Source organism: Nicotiana tomentosiformis, chromosome 3, assembly GCF_000390325.3.
Source record: "Nicotiana tomentosiformis chromosome 3, ASM39032v3, whole genome shotgun sequence".
Lineage (NCBI taxonomy): Eukaryota > Viridiplantae > Streptophyta > Magnoliopsida > Solanales > Solanaceae > Nicotiana > Nicotiana tomentosiformis.
In genome coordinates this window covers 4,797,490-4,816,278 of record NC_090814.1, presented here as the reverse complement: position 1 = coordinate 4,816,278, position 18,789 = coordinate 4,797,490, and positions in this window count along the sequence as shown.

Below are 18,789 nucleotides of genomic sequence, written 5' to 3'. Positions count from 1 at the left end.
TCGAAGCAATACCTTGCGGATCAATTTGGTCACGGGCTCGATAAGATTATCGAGCCGACTCCTCGAGCAGCCTTCGGACTCGAGGCTCGTTTGTACTGTCTTCGGAGCTCACTCCCAAAATCCTACTCTGATTTCTTGCCACTCGATCTCAATTGAATGTAGGAAAGCCGAAATCTATTTTGACCATATACAGATAGTCCCCTCAATTCTCATGAAGGATGTGGTGAGAATCGATATGATTTTCGACGGTTCGATCGGGTAACAAGCTGACATTTTAACAGGGATCGATTATGATGTATATGATAGTTGTCCCATCGATTTAGTCTTTCAAGGTATTTAATGCTTGTCAGACGGTAGTCGGCCGCCTCTGATATTGAACCGTCATGATGCGAGCCTATAAATAACCCTTATCTCTAACATTTACCACTTTTACGCCTTCACTCTTCCAAATTCTCTTTTCTTTTCTCTCTATTTCATTGCTTTAGAGCCATCTACACCAGAGTTTTGGTGCCGTCAATTTTTCAATTTCCTTTGCCTTTCTTTCTTTCGTATCAATGGCCAAAACTTCGAAAACTATACCTCAGAAGGAGAAAGCTTCTTCTTCACGGCCGTCCGGCGATAAGGCGTAGGTGGAGCCGTCCATCCACGACTATGTTTGCGGCCCGTGTACTCTGAAGATCGATTTTAAGGTTGAGAATCCTTCATCTGTTCTGGGTCGATGCGAGCACGTTCGATGTACATGTTCTCTATAACGGAGGGTCATCTCGAGGCCGTTAGAAAAGACTGCAACTTGGGTTCCGAGGTTGTGTTGCAAATTCCATCCCCCGAAGAGAGCGTCATCACCCATGTGGAGGGGTTTTTAAGTGTTTACACTTATCCCTTCATGTTGGGTCCCATCCACCCGGTGATCATCGATTTTTGCAAAAGATATCAGGTCACCCTCGGTCAAATTTATCCCTCTCTATGGCGTATAGTAATCCTACTTCACTTCTTCTCTATCAAAGCCGGGGGGTTGGATTTTTCCCTAAATCACCTCATACGATTGTATCGGCCTCAAAGCTTTCGAGGATTAATCAGACTTCATCGTTGGGCATCGAAGGCTTTGATGTCGAGCATCGACGAAGACAAGGATCGGGGTTGGATGGGCCATTATATTCGGGTGAGGACCCGTGACCTTACTCCGGAAGAGAAGATGACGTTCCCCGAGGAATGGAATTTCGACCGTTAGTGGTTCTTACATGCTTTTCGTATCTTTTCCCGATTTTTTTTTGATATCTTTCTCCGATGTACAGCTGCCCCTTGGATGTCACAAGCGGTACCCGACCTTGAGGATTGGGTTCGAAAGTTAGCCTCGACTTCTTCTTATGCCGAACGCGCCTGGCGTGATTTGGCAAAATGTAGATGGGAGGCCAAGAATCATGGTAAGGTTTTACTTTTCGTTTCCTTCGAAGTGTTATTTGTGCTCCATTCATTACCGATTTCCTTTCATGCAGGTGTAACCAAGGATGCTACTTTGAGGCCTTCGAGCGGTGAAGAAGGAACCAAGTCCCCGGTCCTGAAATCGGGAAAAGATAAGAAGCGAAAAGCTGCCTCTCGGTCAGAGGATCCCAAGCCCAAAACTCAAAGGGTGAGGAGGAAGGCAATTGCTCTTCCGATTGACTCGGTCCAACGATTGAGAGAAGAAGAAGAAGATGACGATGCCTCAGCTTTGGTGATCCGATCTGCGAAAGCTATCAAGGTTACCAGAGCTCCTGAGCCGATGGCGGCTGTACCGATTGGGGTTGGTCCTGGAATCTCGAGTTTTGATCAGAGCGCCCCGAGTGATTCACTTGGGGCTATGATAGTGGGTCATTCACCTTCCTTTCCAACCTTTTCTGAGGAGGCGTTAAAGGAAGATCGAGAATTGAAGACCCCCGATATGGGCGGAGGCTCTAGTGTAGGGGACCCTTTTCGGGATTGCTTTACTGGAGTCGATGATGCTTCCGATATTGGTGACGCTTCTCTTCTACTAGAAGAGGCCCAACATTTCATTACTCGGGTAATGATTTTACTATACTTGGTTTCTTTGTTCTTTTCCGAACTTGACTTATATTATTTCCCTACTGTGCAGGCCATTAGTAGGTTTTGAGTTGACCTTAGCCAGTGTGAGGCCGAGCTTCAGAAGGTCTCGGAGGAGAGAGACGCCCTATGTCTTCTTTGCAGCCAAAAGGATGAGGCTATAAAGGACCTCCAAGCGGATTTGGCTAAGGTTTGTGAAGAAGAGGCCAAACTCGATAAGCAGGTGAGCCTCATTCTGTTAAAGTATGGGTTTGACTCAACTGTGGAAGTTAACCCTTCGTTATCTCAGCTGCAGCAAAAGGTTGAAAAGATCGGGTTACTTCGGGAAGAAGTTGATCAAATCAAAGCTGAATGTAATTAGTGGAAGGAGACTATCGACCGCCTGGCTGCAGAAAAAGAAACCATCTTGACCAAATTATTATCGGCCGATGTTCAACTTCGAAATGTCAAGCAAAAGGGTTCGGCTCAAGCTAAGAGGATCGAGGAGCTTGAAGCACGGCTTGCTGAGGCCAAGGCGGAGGTTGAGTCATCGAAAGTCATGGCAGATAAGTCCATTGCCATGTATCGGGCTGATGCCGAGGCTGCTCAGATAGAGGCACGAGAGGCAGCGGATACTGCCGACACTCAAGCACATTGGGTTGCAGAATTTGCTAAATGTAGGTCTCAGAGGGAGACCCTCGAGGATATACACACTCAAGGTTTCGACCTTACTGAAGAGATAAAAATGGCTAAAGAGCTCGAAGCTGAAGCTGAAGCCTTGGCTTCTGATGGCGATGATGATGATGATGATGATGATGGTAGCAAGAGCGGATCCGAGGACGGGGAAGAGCCTGACAGAGAAGCAAACGCCCTTGAGGATGACCAGGAATCTTAATTCTTAATTTTTTTACGTTTGTAATCAATCATGTAGACAATTTTGTATATAAACAACTTGGCCTACTTGCTTCTATTTCGTGAAGACTTTACACGTGCCTTACAAATGTTTTCACAAGGATCTTAATAATTCAATCAAATTTGTACTTTGTAGTCTCTATGATTGACTGTTTATTCAGACTCGAAGTGACATAGCCCTTAGGCTTACTAGTTGAGCCAATGATTCGAACTCGAAGAAATATAGCCAGTAGGAGTAATAGTCGAGTGAGAGCTCGCTCGAACTTGAAATAAAGTAGCCCATAGGTTTAGTCATCGAGTGAATGATTAGAACTCGAAGTAATGTATCCCGTAGGCGTAATGGTCGAGTGAGTGCTTGCTCGAACTCAAAATAAAGTATCCCATAGGCTTAGTCGTCGAGTGAATGATTCGAACTCGAAGTAATGTAGCCCGTAGGCGTAACGATCGAGTGAGTGCTTGCTTGAACTCGAAATAAAGTACCCCGTACGCTTAGTCGTCGAGTGAATGATTCGAACTCGAAGTAATGTAGCCCGTAGGCATGATGGTCGAGTGAGTACTTGCTCGAACTCGAAATAAATAGCCTGTAGGCTTAGTCGTCGAGTGAATGATTCAAACACGAAGTAATGTAGCCCGTAGGCGTGATGATCGAGTGAGTGCTTTCTCCAACTCGAAATAAAGTAGCCCGTAGGCTTAGTCATCGAGTGAATGATTCGAACTCGAAGTAATGTAGCCCGTAGGCATAATAGTCGAGTGAGAGCTTGCACGAACTCGAAATGAAAGTAGCCCGTAGGCTTAGTCGTCGAGTGAGTGATTTGAACTCGAATAAATGTAGTCCATAGGCGTAAAGGTTGAGTGAGTGCTTGTTCAAACTCAAAATGAAAGTATCCCGTAGGCTTAGTCGTCGAGTGAATGATTCGAACTCAAATTAATGTAGCCCGTAGGCATAATGGTCGAGTGAGTGCTTGCTCAAACTCAAAATGAAAGTAGCCCATAGGCTTAGTCGTCGAGTGAGTGATTCGAACTCGAATTAATGTAGCCCGTAGGCGTAATGGTCAAGTGAGTACTTGCTCGAACTCGAAATGAAAGTAGCCCGTAGGCTTAGTCGTCGAGTGAGTGATTCGAACTCGAATTAATGTAGCCCGTAGGCATAAAGGTTGAGTGAGTGCTTGCTCGAACTCGAAATAAAAGTAGCATGTAGGCTTAGTGGTCGAATTTAACTTAATTTTGTTTGCGTAATAAATCTCCAAATAGAGGAATTTTCCTTGGATATAAGATGTCGATAAAGAGGAGAACTTTCTTCGCAAGTCACTACACATGTGTTCATGTTTCGCGCCTGGGTTCGGGCCAATCTACATGAGCATGATTCGTTTTGACCATTTGGCTCTTATAATATTTCCTATTGGAACCCTGTTGTTGTGAAATAACTTTCTTGCATCTGAACTCGATGTATTTGAGGGCCTAATGCCCCTCCCCCCCCAGTATTCGAGGTCGATTGTAAAGAGGCCTCGAATATTGTTGTAAGTGCAGCATGATCATTGGTTGCCTCATTAAAAACCTTTTCGAAAAACCCATTTGGGATAAAACCGGTCTAAGGGAAAAAGAGTGCAACGCGTGCTTTCAAGCGAAGGATCCATCTTGGCTCTTGTTCGGACTTCTGCAGGGTTCAGTTTTGAAATGTAAATGAATATGGAAGGATCTTACCTTAGCAGTAGTATCGTTTTAGATGTGACACATTCCAACTGCTTGATAGCTGTTTGCCGTTTATAGTGTCGAGCATGTACGATCCCTTTCCGACGTTCTCGAGAACCTGATATGGTCCTTCCCAATTTGGTCCTAGTTTTCCTTCGTTCAGACTTCGGGTATTGATGGTGACTTTTCTTAACACTAAGTCCCCGGGCTTGAAATGGCAGAGCTTGGTTCTTCGATTATAATATCTTTTGATTCGCTGCTTTTGGGCGGCCAATTGGACGAGAGCAGCTTCTCGTCTTTCGTCCGATAATTCGAGGCTGGTACTCATAGCCTTGTTATTTGATTCTTCTATCGTGAATCGAAATCTGGTACTAGGTCCACCGACTTCAACTGGTATCAATGCTTCGGAACCATATACTAAGGAGAATGTGGTCGCCCCCGTACTGGATTTTGACGTCGTCCGATATGCCCAAAGGACTTCGGGCAAAATTTCTCTCCATTTTCCTTTAGCATCGTTCAACCTCTTCTTTAGGTTTTGAATGATAGTTTTGTTCGTTGATTCGGCCTGTCCATTCCCACTGGGGTGGTATGGTGTTGATAGTATCCTTCTTATTTTGTGATCTTCGAAGAATTTTGTTACTTTGCTGCCAACGAATTGTTTCCCATTGTCACATACTATTTTGGTGGGTATCCCGAATCGGCATATGATATGATCCCAAATAAAGTCTATAACTTCTTTCTCTCTTATTTTCTCGAACGTCTACGCTTCAACCCATTTAGAAAAATAGTCAGTCATAAATAAAATAAATTTGGCTTTACCTGGGGTCGATGGCAGAGGGCCGACGATATCCATTCCCCATTTTATGAACGGCCATGGGGATAGGATTGAGTGAAGTTGCTCTCCGGGTTGATGGATCATTAGCGCAAACCTTTGGAATTTGTCACATTTACGAATAAATTCCTTCGCATCTTTGCCCATATCGATCCAATAATACCCTGCTCATTATTATTTTTCGAACTAATGTACCGGCACCAGAGTGATTCCCTCAAGTGCCCTCGTGTACTTCCCGTAGGATGTAATCGGTATCTCCCGGACCCAAGCATACTGCCAACGGTCCATCGAATGTCCTTCGATATAGCGTTCCATCCGAAGCCAACGTGAATCGAGCAGCTTTAGTCCGTAGGGGCCTAGAATTTTTAGGGTCCGATAGGAGCTTTCCGCTTTCTAAGTATTCAATATACTTATTTCTCCAATCCCAGGTTAAGCTTGTAGAATTTATCTCGGCGTGACCTTCTTCGATTACCGATCTCGAAAGTTGAACGATAGTCCTCAAGCTCAAGTCATCTACCTCGACCGACGATCCCAAATTCGCAAGTGCATCGGCTTCATTGTTTTGTTCTCGTAGAGCATGCCGTAAAATCCATTGTTTGAAATGGTGCAAAGTGACAAGCAGTTTGTCTAAATACCTTTTCATTCTACCTTCTCGAACTTCGAAGGTTTTGTTTACTTGACTCACCACCAGCAAAGAGTCACAATTGGCTTCAATGACTTCTGCTCCCAAGTTTTTAGCTAGCTCGAGACCTGCAATCATGGCGTCATACTCTGCCTCGTTGTTAGTCAATCTGGTAGTTTTAATAGATTGCCTAATAGTGTTACCCGTGGGTGGTTTCAAAACTATTCCTAGCCCGGACCCCTTCATGTTCGAAGCCCCGTCCGAAAAAAGGATCCATACCCCCGATGATGTAACCGATTTCAACAGGAGTTCTTTTTCGACTTCGGGTACGAGGGTTGGCGTGAAATCAGCCACAAAGTCTGCTAAAATTTGAGACTTGATGGCCGTATGGGGTTGATATTCGATATTGTACCCACTGAGTTCGACAGCCCATTTGGTCAATCGGCCTGATAGCTCGGGCTTGTGCAAAATATTACGAAGCGGGTAAGTGTTTAATACGCATATGGGATAATATTGAAAGTACGGTCTTAACTTTCTAGAGGCGCTTATCAGTGCAAGTGCCAATTTTTCTAGGTGCGGATATCTAATTTTCGCTTCTCCTAAGGTCTGACTCATATAATAAACGAAAAATTGCGTACCTTGCTCTTCTCAAACTAGGACAACGCTTACGGCAATTTTCGATACTGCCAATTACAAGCAAAGTTTTTCATCTGTTTTAGGAGTGTGAAGTAGTGGTGGGCTAGATAGATATCATTTTAGTTCCTCTAATGCTTGTTGGCATTTCGGGGTCCAAGCGAAATCGTTCTTCTTTTTGAGTAGAGAGAAAAAATTGTGACTTCGATCTGTTGATCTCGAAATGAATCGGCCTAAGGCTGCAATCCGACCCGTTAGCCTTTATATAGCTTTCGCGCTGTCCACGATGATGATATCTTCGATGGCCTTGATTTTATCGGGGTTAATCTCGATTTCTCGATTTGACACCATGAAGCCGAGGAACTTGCCCGAATCGACCCCGAAAGCACATTTTTCGGGGTTGAGCTTCATGTTGTATTTCCTCAAAATTTTGAACGTTTCCTATAAAATGGTCAAATGATCCTCTGCGCGCAGGGATTTAACTAGCATGTCATCAATATAAACTTCCATTGATTTACCTATTTGTTCTTCGAACATTTTATTTACTAGGCGTTGGTAAGTAGCCCCTGCATTTTTTAGCCCAAAAGGAATCACACTATAACAATATGTTCCATATTTGGTGACAAATGAAGTCTTTTCCTGGTCCTTCGGGCACCTAGATTTGATTATACCCATAATAGGCATCGAGAAAAGTGAGGATCTCGTGGCCGGCCGTGGCATCGATCATGCGATCGATGTGGGTAGCGGAAAGGAATCTTTGGGGCATACTTTGTTCAAATCCTTATAGTCCACACACATTCTAAGTTTGTTCCCTTTTTAGGGACTACAACTACGTTGGCTAACCATTCAGGATATTTCACCTCCCGAATGGACCCTATCTTGAGAAGTTAGGTTACCTCATCCTTTATGAATGCGTGCTTTCTCTTAGACTGGGGGCTCTTCTTTTGCTTCACTGGTCTGAACCTAGGGTCTAAGCTTAGCCAATGCGTCGTTATATCCGGTGGGATCCCTGTTATATCTAAATAGGGCCAGGAAAAACAATCAATGTTATCGATAAGAAATTGAACAAGTTTCTTCCTGAGTTCGGGGCTCAACCCCGTTCCTAAGTATATCTTTCACTCGGGCCAGTGCTCGATTAGTGTGACTTGCTATAGTTCCTCAATTGTTGATTTGGTGGCGTTAGAGTCATCAGGAATCATGAAAGATCGAGGGACCCTTTGATCATCATCTTCTTCGATCTTCTGGTTATTTGGCTGGGTCGAAGCCGACATCTGTGATTGCTATTTGGTGTCCCGGTCTCCTTCTGAGCTCGATCCCTTTATCGGCGAAGGCGAGGACATTGATTTTGCTTCCTTGACGGCGAACATTTCCTTTGCGGCCGGTTGTTCCCCTTACACTATTTTGACACCTCTCGATGTTGGAAATTTGAGAACCTGGTGTAGGGTCGAAAGTACAGCTCTCATGTTGTGGATCCATAGCCTTTCAGAAAGGGCGTTGTATCTCATATCACCTTCGATCATGTGAAACTGTGTTTCCTGTATAGTTCCGGCCACGTTTATTGGTAGGATTATCTCGCCTTTGGTGGTTTCACATGCCATATTGAATCCGTTTAGAACCAAAGTTGCAGGTATGATCTGGTCCTGTAGGCCGAGCTGTTCTATGACCTTCAATTTGATGATATTGGCCGAGCTATCTGGATCGATTAACACACACTTAATTTTAGTTTTATTCATGAGTACGGATATTACCAGTGCATCGTTATGAGGTTGGATGACTCCTTCCGCATCTTCATCATCGAAGGACAAAGTCCCTATAGGTGCATATTCTTGAGTCCAAGATCGCTTTACCCTCACAATCGATATTTTAGTGCGTTTAAGCACTGGTCTCTGAGGGGTATCGACGCCACCGATGATCATATGAATGACGTGTTGCGGTTCTTCTTGCTCGTTTTGCTTGCCGAAATCCCTATTTTTAAAATGGTTCTTCGCCCTATCACTCAGAAATTCCCGAAGGTGCCCTTTGTTAAATAAGAGGGCTACTTTCTCTCTTAGTTGCCTGCAATCTTCCGTTATGTGGCCATGGGTTCCATGATATTCGCACATTTGATTGGGATTCCTTTGGGCAGGATCGGTCTACATGGGTCGAGGCCATTTAGTGTCTTTGATGCGTCCGATAGCCGACATGATGGTGGATGCACCAACGCTGAAGTTATACTCTAATAACCGAGGTTCTTCTATAGGATCGGCATAATTATCATAGCCGCTCTTGCTCATAAATCCCCGAGAATTTTTCCCTCGATCAATCTTTCTATTGTTCCGAACTGTATTGCGTGCTGAACTATTGTTCATCCGATCTGCGACGTATGGTTGATATCAATCTCTGTTCGACATTTGTTCTTTGTCGATCTCCTTTTGGTTTTTAGTAATTGTCCTGTTCTGATGCACGGGTCCATACGGGCCTCCCAACTGATCATCCTCGACCCTAATTTTTGATTGATATCGGTTGTGTATATCTGCCCAAGTTATTACTGGATACTCGATCAAATTTTGTTTCAGCCGACGTGATGCTGTCGAACTTAGCTCGTTCAACCCTTGGGTGAAAGCTTGTATGGCCCAATCGTCTGTAACCGGTGGTAATTCCATGCGTTCCATTTGAAATCGGGATACGAATTCCCTCAGCATTTCATTACCCCTTTGCTTTACTTTGAAGAGGTCTGATTTCCTTGTTGCAACCTTTATGGCACCGGCATGTGCCTTTACGAACGAATCTGCTAACATGGCAAAAGAATAGATGGAATTTGGTGGTAAATTGTGATACCAGATCATTGCTCCCTTCAAGAGGGTCTCCCCGAACTTTTTCAACAACACAGATTCGATCTCATCGTCCTCCAAATCGTTACCTTTGATGGCACATGTGTAAGAGGTGACATGTTCGTTAGGATCGGTCGTACCGTTATGTTTTTGAATTTCGGGCATAGGAAATCCTTTTATCATTGGTAGAGCCCCCGGGATTTGATCGACCCTGGCATTGTATATTTCCACTCTCTTGTCGTTGTCTTCGACTCGTTTCGTGAGTTACTCGAGCAATTTAGTAATTTCGGGAGAGGTCCCCGATTTTTGCTCGTTTGATTTCACTATGGCGGGCTCTGTTCTGGGGGTGATTTCTCGAAGCGGATTGGAACCCGGCCTGCTTTGTATATGAGCTTGGCTCTGTAACTGGGCTATCGCTACTTGTTGGGCTTGCAGCATCTCGAAGATCATATGTAAGCTGGCTCTGATTTCCCCCGTGTTATGGGTGTCTCAGGCTATGGATCGAGTACTGCCCTGAATGCTTTTTTCCAGTTCGAAACGCTGATTCTCCTCCAGAGCTATTTGTGGATTGACATCGAATGGTACTTCGGCTTGAATTTTGGGTATTTCGATGCGAGCCTCGGTGCCATCGTCAAGTGGCCTTCCGGCCCCGGGTGCCAAATTGTTGGTTTCATCTTGAAGGCCGGCTTCGTGGTCGATAGGTAAAGCCATTACTGATTTGAAGTTGTAAACTGGTGTGTGCTGCAGATTTATATCAAACAATCACTGTTATCCTTAGCCCCACGATGGACGCCAAATTGTTTACCCAAAAAATCAGATAACGTTAAATTTTTTGTATGGTTCTAAGAATATGTAATACCCTTTGATACAAAGATAGCAATACAAGTATTCTCGACTATGAGAATGGGAATGATGAACAGAAAAAATGAATAAGATGAAGTAAAACAAGTACAAGGAGATATCTTTGCGTATAAGAAAAGATCCTTTTTTTCAATCTATTCAGTGTGTCCATAGCATACAAGGATCCCCTCTTTTATAATAGAGGGCCATTACCTTATGTATAACAAAATAATAAAATAAAGCATATAGAGGAGGACCCATGATAATTTGTCTCTTCCTCGATTCCCGCCAAGATTCTCTCTCTTGGTGCGGTTGTAACGGCTCTTGTCTGTGAGCTCGATACTGGCTCGAACTCGATACTGGCCCGAACTCGTTACTCGGTCGGCCCTTCGGCCTTGGCTTGAGTTCGACCTTCGGGATGGGCGTGGCGCAATTCCGACCTCGAAGCAATGCCTTGCGGATCAATTTGGTCACGGGCTCGAAAAGATTATCGATCCGACTCCTCGAGCAGCCTTCGGACTCGAGGTTCGTTTGTACTGTCTTCGGAGCGCACTCCCAAAATCCTACTCTGATTTCTTTCCACTCGATCTCGATCAAACATAGGAAAACCGAAATCTATTTTGACCGTATACAGTGTTCCAATCTATTCAGTGTGTCCATAGCTTACAAGGATCCCCTCTTTTATAATAGAGGGACATTACTTTATGTATAAAAAAATAATAAAATAAAGCATATAGTGGAGGACCCATGATGATTTGTCTCTTCCTCGGTTCCCGTAAGATTCTCTCTCTTGGTACGGTTATAACGGCTCTTATCTGTGAGCTCGATACTGGCTCAAACTTCGATGCTGGCTCGAACTCGTTACTGGGTCGGCCCTTCGGTCTTGGCTTGAGTTCTACCTTCGGGATGGGCGTGGTGCATTTTCGACCCCGAAGCAATGCCTTGCGGATCAATTTGGTCACTGACTCCTCGAGCAGCCTTCGGACTCGAGGCTCGTTTGTACTGTCTTCAGAGCTCACTCCCAAAATCCTACTCCGATTTCTTGCCACTCGATCCCGATCGAACGTAGGAAAGCTGAAATCTATTTTGACCGTATACAGATTGAGTTCGGCCTTCGGGATGGGCGTGGAGCATTTTCGACCTCGAAGCAATGCTTTGCGGATCGATTTGGTCACAGGCTCGATAAGATTATCGAGCCGACTCCTCGAGCAGCCTTTGGACTTGAGGCTCGTTTGTACTGTCTTCGGAGCTTACTCCCAAAATCCTACTCCAGTTTCTTGCCACTCGATCTCGATCAAACGTAGGAAAGCCAAAATCTATTTTGACCGTATACATATAGTCCCCTCGATTCTCATGAAGGATATGGTGAGAATCGATATGATTTTTGACGGTTCAATCGGGTAACAAGCTGACATTTTAACAGGGATCAATTATGATGTATGTGATAGCTGTCCCATCGATTTAGTCTTTCAAGGTATTTAATGTTTGTCAGACAGTGGTCGGCCACCTCTGATATTGAACCTTCATGATGCGAGCATATAAATAATCCTTCTATCTAACATTTACCACTTTTACGCCTTCACTCTTCCAAATTCTCTTTTCTTCTCTCCATTTAGTTGCTTTAGAGCCATCTACACCAGAGTTTTGGTGCCGTCAATTTTTCAATTTCCTTTGCCTTTCTTCCTTTGGTATCAATGGCCAAAACTTCGAAAACTGTACCTCAGAAGGAGAGAGCTTCTTCTTTACGGCCGTCCAGCGACAAGTCGCCGGTGGAGCCGTCCATCCACGACTATGTTCCCGGCCCGTATACTCTGAAGATCGATTTTAAGGTTGAGAATCCTTCATCTGTTTCGGGTCGATGTGAGCACGTGTCGATGTACATGTGCTCTATAACGGAGGGTCATCTCGAGGCTGTTAGAAAAGACTGCAACTGGGGTTCCGAGGTTGTATTGCAAATTCCATCCCCTGAAAAGAGCGTCATCACCCATGTGGAGGGGTTTTTAAGTATTTACACTTATCCCTTCACGTTGGGTTCCGTCGACCCGGTGATCATCGATTTTTGCAAAAGATATCAGGTCACCCTCAGTCAAATTCATCCCTCTCTATGGCGTATAGTAATCTTACTTCGCTTCTTCTTTATCAAAGTCGGGGGGCTAGATTTTTCCCTGAATCACCTCATACGATTGTATCGGCCTCAAATCTTTCGAGGACTAATCAGACTTCATCGTCGGGCATCGAAGGCTTTGATGTCGAGCATCGACAAAGATAAGGATCGGGGTTGGATGGGCCGTTATATTCGGGTGAGGACCCGTGACCTTATTCCGGAAGAGAAGATGTCGTTCCCCGAGGAATAGAATTTCGACCGTAAGTGGTTCTTACTTACTTTTTGTTTTTTTGATGTCTTTCTCCGATATACAGCTGCCCCTTGGATGCCACAAGCGGTACCCGACCTCGAGGATTGGGTTCGGAAGCTAGCCTCGACTTCTTCTTATGCCGAACGTGCTTGGCGTGATTTGGCAAAAGGTAGAAGGGAATCCAAGAATAATTGTAAGGTTTTACTTCTCGTTTCCTTCAAAGTGTTCTTTGTGCTCCATTCGATACCGATTTCCTTTCATGCAGGTGTAGCCAAGGATTTTTCTTTGAGGCCTTCGAGCGATGAAGAAGGAACCAAGTCCCCGGTCCCGAAACCAGGGAAAGATAAGAAGCTAAAAGCTACCTCTCGGTTAGAGGATCCCAAGCCCAAAACTCAAAGGGTGAGGAGGAAGGCAATTGCTCTTCCGATTGACTCAGTCCAACGACTGAGAGAAGAAGAAGAAGAATAAGAAGAAGAAGAAGAAGAAGATGATGCCTCATCTTTGGTGATCCGATCAGCGAGGTCACCAAAGCTCCTGAGCCGATGGCGGCTGTACCGGTCGGGGTTGGTCCTGAAATTCCAAATTTTGATCAGATCGCCCCGAGTGATTTGCTCGGGGCTATGAATTTGGGTCATTCGCCTTCCTTTCCAACCTTTTTCTGAGGAGGCGTTAAAGGAAGCTCGAGAATTGAAGACCTCTGATATGGGCGGAGGCTCCAGTGTAGGGGACCCTTTTCGGGATTGCTTTACTGGAGTCGATGATGCTTCTGATATTGGTGATGTTTCTCTTCTACTAGAAGAGGCCCAACGTTTCATTACTCGGGTAATGAATTTACTATACTTGGTTTCTTTTTTATTTTCTGAACTTAACTTGTGTTCTTTCCCTACTGTGTAGGCCATTAGTTGGTTTCGAGTCGACCTTAGCTAGTGTGAGGCCGAGCTTCAGAAGGTCTCGGGGGAGAGAGATGCCCTGCGGCTTCTTTACCGCCAAAAGGACGAGGCTATAAAGGACCTCCAAGCGGATTTGGCTAAGGTTCGTGAAGAAGAGGCCGAACTCGATAAGCAGGTGAGCCTCGTTCTATAAAAGTATGGGTTTGACTCAACTGTGGAAGTTAACCCTTCATTGTCTTAACTGCAGCAAAAGGTTGAAAGGATCGGGTTACTTCGGGAAGAAGTTGATCAAATCAAAGCTGAATGTAATCGGTGGAAGGAGACTATCGACTGCCTGGCTGTAGAAAAAGAAACCATCTTGACCAAATTATTATCGGCCGATGTTCAGCTTCGAAACGTCAAGCAAAAGGGTTCGGCTCAAGCTAAGAGGATCGAGGAGCTTGAAGCGCGGCTTGTTGAGGCCAAGGCGGAGATTGAGTCGTTGAAAGTCATGGCGGATAAGTCCATTGCCATGTCTCGAGCTGATGCCGAGGCTGCTCAGATGGAGGCACGAGAGGCAGCGGATACTGCCAACACTCGAGCACATTGGGTTGCAGAACTTGCTAAATGTAGGTCTCGGAGGGAGACCCTCGAGGAGATACATGCTCGAGGTTTCGACCTTACTGAAGAGATAAAAAAGGCTAAAGAGCTCGAACCTGAAGCTGAAGCCTTGCCTTCTGATGGCGATGATGATGATGATGGTAGCAAGAGCGGATTCGAGGACGGGGAAGAGCCTGACAGAGAAGCAAATGCCCCAGAGGATGACCAGGAAGCTTAGTTCTTAATTTTTTACGTTTGTAATCAATCATGTAGACAATTTTGTATATAGACAACTTGGCCGACTTGCTTTTGTTTCGTGCCTTACAAATATTTTTACGTTTGTAATCAATCATGTAGACAACTTTGTATATAGACAACTTGGCCAACATGCTTCTTTTTCGTGCCTTACAAATGTTTTCACAAGGATCTTAATAATTCAATCAAATTTGGACTTCGTAGTCTCTATGATTGATTGTTTTTTCAGACTCGAAGTGACATAGCCCTTAGGCTTACTAGTTTAGCCAATGATTCGAACTTGAAAAAATATAGCCCGTAGGAGTAATGGTAGAGTGAGTGCTCGCTCGAACTCGAAATAAAGTAGCTCGTATGCTTAGTCGTCGAGTGAATGATTCGAACTCGAAGTAATGTAGCCCGTAGGCGTAACGCTCGAGTGAGTACTTGCTCGAACTCGAAATAAAGTAGCCCGTAGGCTTAGTCGTCGAGTGAATGATTCGAACTCAAAGTAATGTAGCTTGTAGGCATGATGGTCGAGTGAGTGCTTGCTCGAACTAGAAATAAAAGTAGCTCGTAGGCTTGGTCGTCGAATGAATGATTCAAACTCGAAATAATGTAGCCCGTAGGCATAATGGTCGAGTGAGTGTTTGCTCGAACTCGAAATAAAAGTAGCCCATAGGCTTAGTCGTCGAGTGAATGATTCGAACTCAAAGTAATGTAGCCTGTAGGCGTAATGGTCGAGTGAGTGCTTGCTCGAACTCGAAATAAAAGTAGCCCGTATGCTTAGTCGTTGAGTGAATGATTCGAACTCGAAGTAATGTAGCCCGTAGGCATAACGGTCGAGTGAGTGCTTGTTCGAACACAAAATAAAGTAGCATATAGGCTTAGACGTCGAGTGAATAATTCGAACTCAAAGTAATGTAGCTCGTAGGTGTGATGGTCGAGTGAGTGCTTGCTCGAACTCGAAATAAAAGTAGCCCGTAGGCTTGGTCGTCGAATGAATGATTCGAACTCGAAATAATGTAGCCCGTAGGCGTAATGGTCGAGTGAGTGTTTGCTCAAACTCGAAATAAAAGTAGCCCGTAAGCTTAGTCGTCGAGTGAATGATTCAAACTCGAAGTAATGTAGCCTGTAGGTGTAATGGTCGAGTGAGTGCTTACTCAAACTCGAAATAAAGGTAGCCTGTAGTCTTAGGCGTCGAGTGAATGATTCGAACTCGAAATAATATAGCCCGTAGGTGTAATGGTCAAGTGAGTGTTTGCTCGCACTCGAAATAAAAGTAGCCCGTAGGCTTAGTCATCGAGTGAATGATTCGAACTCAGAATAATGTAGCCCGTAGGCATAATGGTCAAGTAAGTGCTTGCTCGAACTCGAAATGAAAGTAGCCCGTAGGCTTGGTGGTCGAATTTAACTTAATTCTGTTTGCATAATAAATCTCCAAATAGAGGAATTTTCCTTGGATATAAGATGTCGGTAAAGAGAAGAACTCTCTTCGCAAGTCACTACATATGTGTTCATGTTTCGCGCCTGGGTTCGGGCCAGTCTACATGAGCATGGTTTATTTTGACCATTTGGCTCTTACAATATTTCCTATTAGAACCCTGTTGTTGTGAAAAAATTTTCTTGCATCTGAACTCGATGTATTTGAGGGCCCAATGCCCCCCCCCCAGTATTCGAGGTCGATTGTAAAGAGGCCTAGGATATTTTTGTAAGTGCGGCATGATCATTGGTTGCCTCATTAAAAACCTTGCCAAAAAATTCATTTGGGATGAAACCGGTCTAAGGGAAAAAGAGTGCAACGCGTGCTTTCAAGCGAAGGATCCATCTTAGCTCTTGTTCGGACTTCTGCAGGGGTCAGTTTTGAAATGTAGATGAATATGGAAGGGTCGTACCTTAGCAACAGTATCGTTTTAGATGTGATACATTCCAACTGCTTGATAGTTGTTTTCCATTTATAATGTCGAGCCTGTACGATCCCTTTCCGATGTTCTCGAGAACCTGATATGGTCCTTCCCAATTTGGTCCTAGTTTTCCTTCGTTCGGATTTTGGGTATTGATAGTGACTTTCTTAACATTAAGTCCCCGGGCTTGAAATGGCGGAGCTTGGTTGTTCGATTATAATATCTTTCGATTCGCTGCTTTTGGGCGGCCAATTGGACGAGAGCAGCTTCTCGTCTTTCGTCCGATAATTCGAGGTTGGTATTTATACCCTCGTTATTTGATTCTTCCATCGTGAATCAAAATCTGGTACTGGGTTCACCGACTTTGACTGGTATCAATGCTTTGGACATATATACTAAGGAGAATGGGGTCGCCCCCGTAGTGGATTTTGACGTCGTCCGATATGCCCAAAGGACTTCGGGTAGGATTTCTCTCTATTTTCCTTTAGCATCGTTCAACCTCTTCTTTAGGTTTTGAATGATAGTTTTGTTCGTTGATTCGGCCTGTCCGTTCCCACTGGGGTGGTATGGTGTTGATAGTATCCTTCTTATTTTGTGATCTTCGAAGAATTTTGTTACTTTGCTGCCAACGAATTGTTTCCCATTGTCACATACTATTTCAGCCGGTATCTCGAATCGGCATACGATATGATCCCAAATAAAGTCTATAACTTCTTTCTCTCTTATTTTCTCGAACGCCTGCACTTCAACCCATTTAGAAAAATAGTCAGCCACAAATAAAATGAATTTGGCTTTACCTGGGGTCGATGGTAGAGGGCCGACGATATCCACCCCCCATTTCATGAACGGCCATAGGGATAGGACTGAGTGAAGTTGCTCTCCAAGTTGATGTATCATTGGCGCAAACCTTTGACATTTGTCACATTTACGAACAAATTCCTTCGCATCTTTGCCCATATCGATCCAATAATACCCTGCTCTGATTATTTTTCGAACTAAGCGAAATCGTTCTTCTTTTTGAGTAGAGAGAAAAATTTGTGACTTCGATCTGATGATCTCGAAATGAATCGGCCTAAGGCTGCAATCCGACCCGTTATCCTTTGTATAGCTTTCACGCTGTCCACGATGATGATATCTTCGATGGCCTTGATTTTATCGGGGTTAATCTCGATTTCCCGATTTAACACCATGAAGCCGAGGAACTTGCCTGAACCGACCCCGAAAGCACATTTTTCGGGGTTGAGCTTCATGTTGTATTTCCTCAAAATTTCGAACATTTCCTGCAAATGGGTCAAATGGTCCTCTACGTGCAGGGATTTAACTAGCATGTCATCAATTTAAACTTCCATTGATTTACCTATTTGTTCTTCGAACATTTTATTTACTAGGCGTTGGTAAGTAGCCCCTGCATTTTTTAGCCCGAAGGGCAACACATTGTAACAATATGTTCCATATTTGGTGACAAATGAAGTCTTTTCCTGGTCCTCCGGGTTCATCTGGATTTGATTATACCCGAATAAGCATCGAGAAAAGTGAGGATCTCGTGGCCGACCGTAGTATTGATCATGCGATCGATGTTGGGTAGCGGAAAGGAATCTTTGGGGCATGCTTTGTTCAAATCCTTATAGTCCACACACATTCTAAGTTTATTCCCTTTTTTAGGCACTACAACTACGTTGGATAACCATTCGGGATATTTCACCTCCCGAATGGACCCTATCTTGAGAAGTTTGGTTACCTCGTCCTTTATGAACGCGTGCTTTCCCTCGGACTGGGGTCTTCTCTTTTGCTTCACCGGTCTGAACCTAGGGTCCAAGCTTAGCCGATGCGTCGTTATGTCCCTGTTATATCTAAATGGGACCAGGCAAACACAATCAATGTTATCGATAAGAAATTGAACAAGTTTCTTCCTGAGTTTGGGGTCAACCCCGTTCCCAAGTATACCTTTCGCTCGGGCCAGTGCTTGATTAGTGTGACTTGCTCTAGTTCCTCAATTGTTGATTTGGTGGCGTCGGAGTCATCGGGAATCATGAAAGATCGAGGGACCCTTTGATCATCATATTCTTTGATCTTCTGGTTATCTGGCTGGGTCGAAGCCGACATCTGTGATTGCTATTTGGTGTCCCGTTCTCCTTTTGAGCCCGATCCCTTTATCAGCGAAGGCGAGGACATTGATTTTGTTTCCTCGACGGCGAACATTTCCTTTGCAGCCGGTTGTTCTCCGTACACTATTTTGACACCCCTCGATGTTGGGAATTTGAGGACCTGGTGTAGGGTCGAAGGTACAACTCTCATGTTGTGGATCCATGGCTTTCTGAAAAGGGCGTTGTATCTCATATCGCCTTCGATCACGTGAAACTATATTTTCTGGATGGTTCCGGCCACGTTTATTGGTAGGATTATCTAGCCTTTGGTGGTTTCATATGCCATATTGAATCCATTTAGAACCAGAGTTG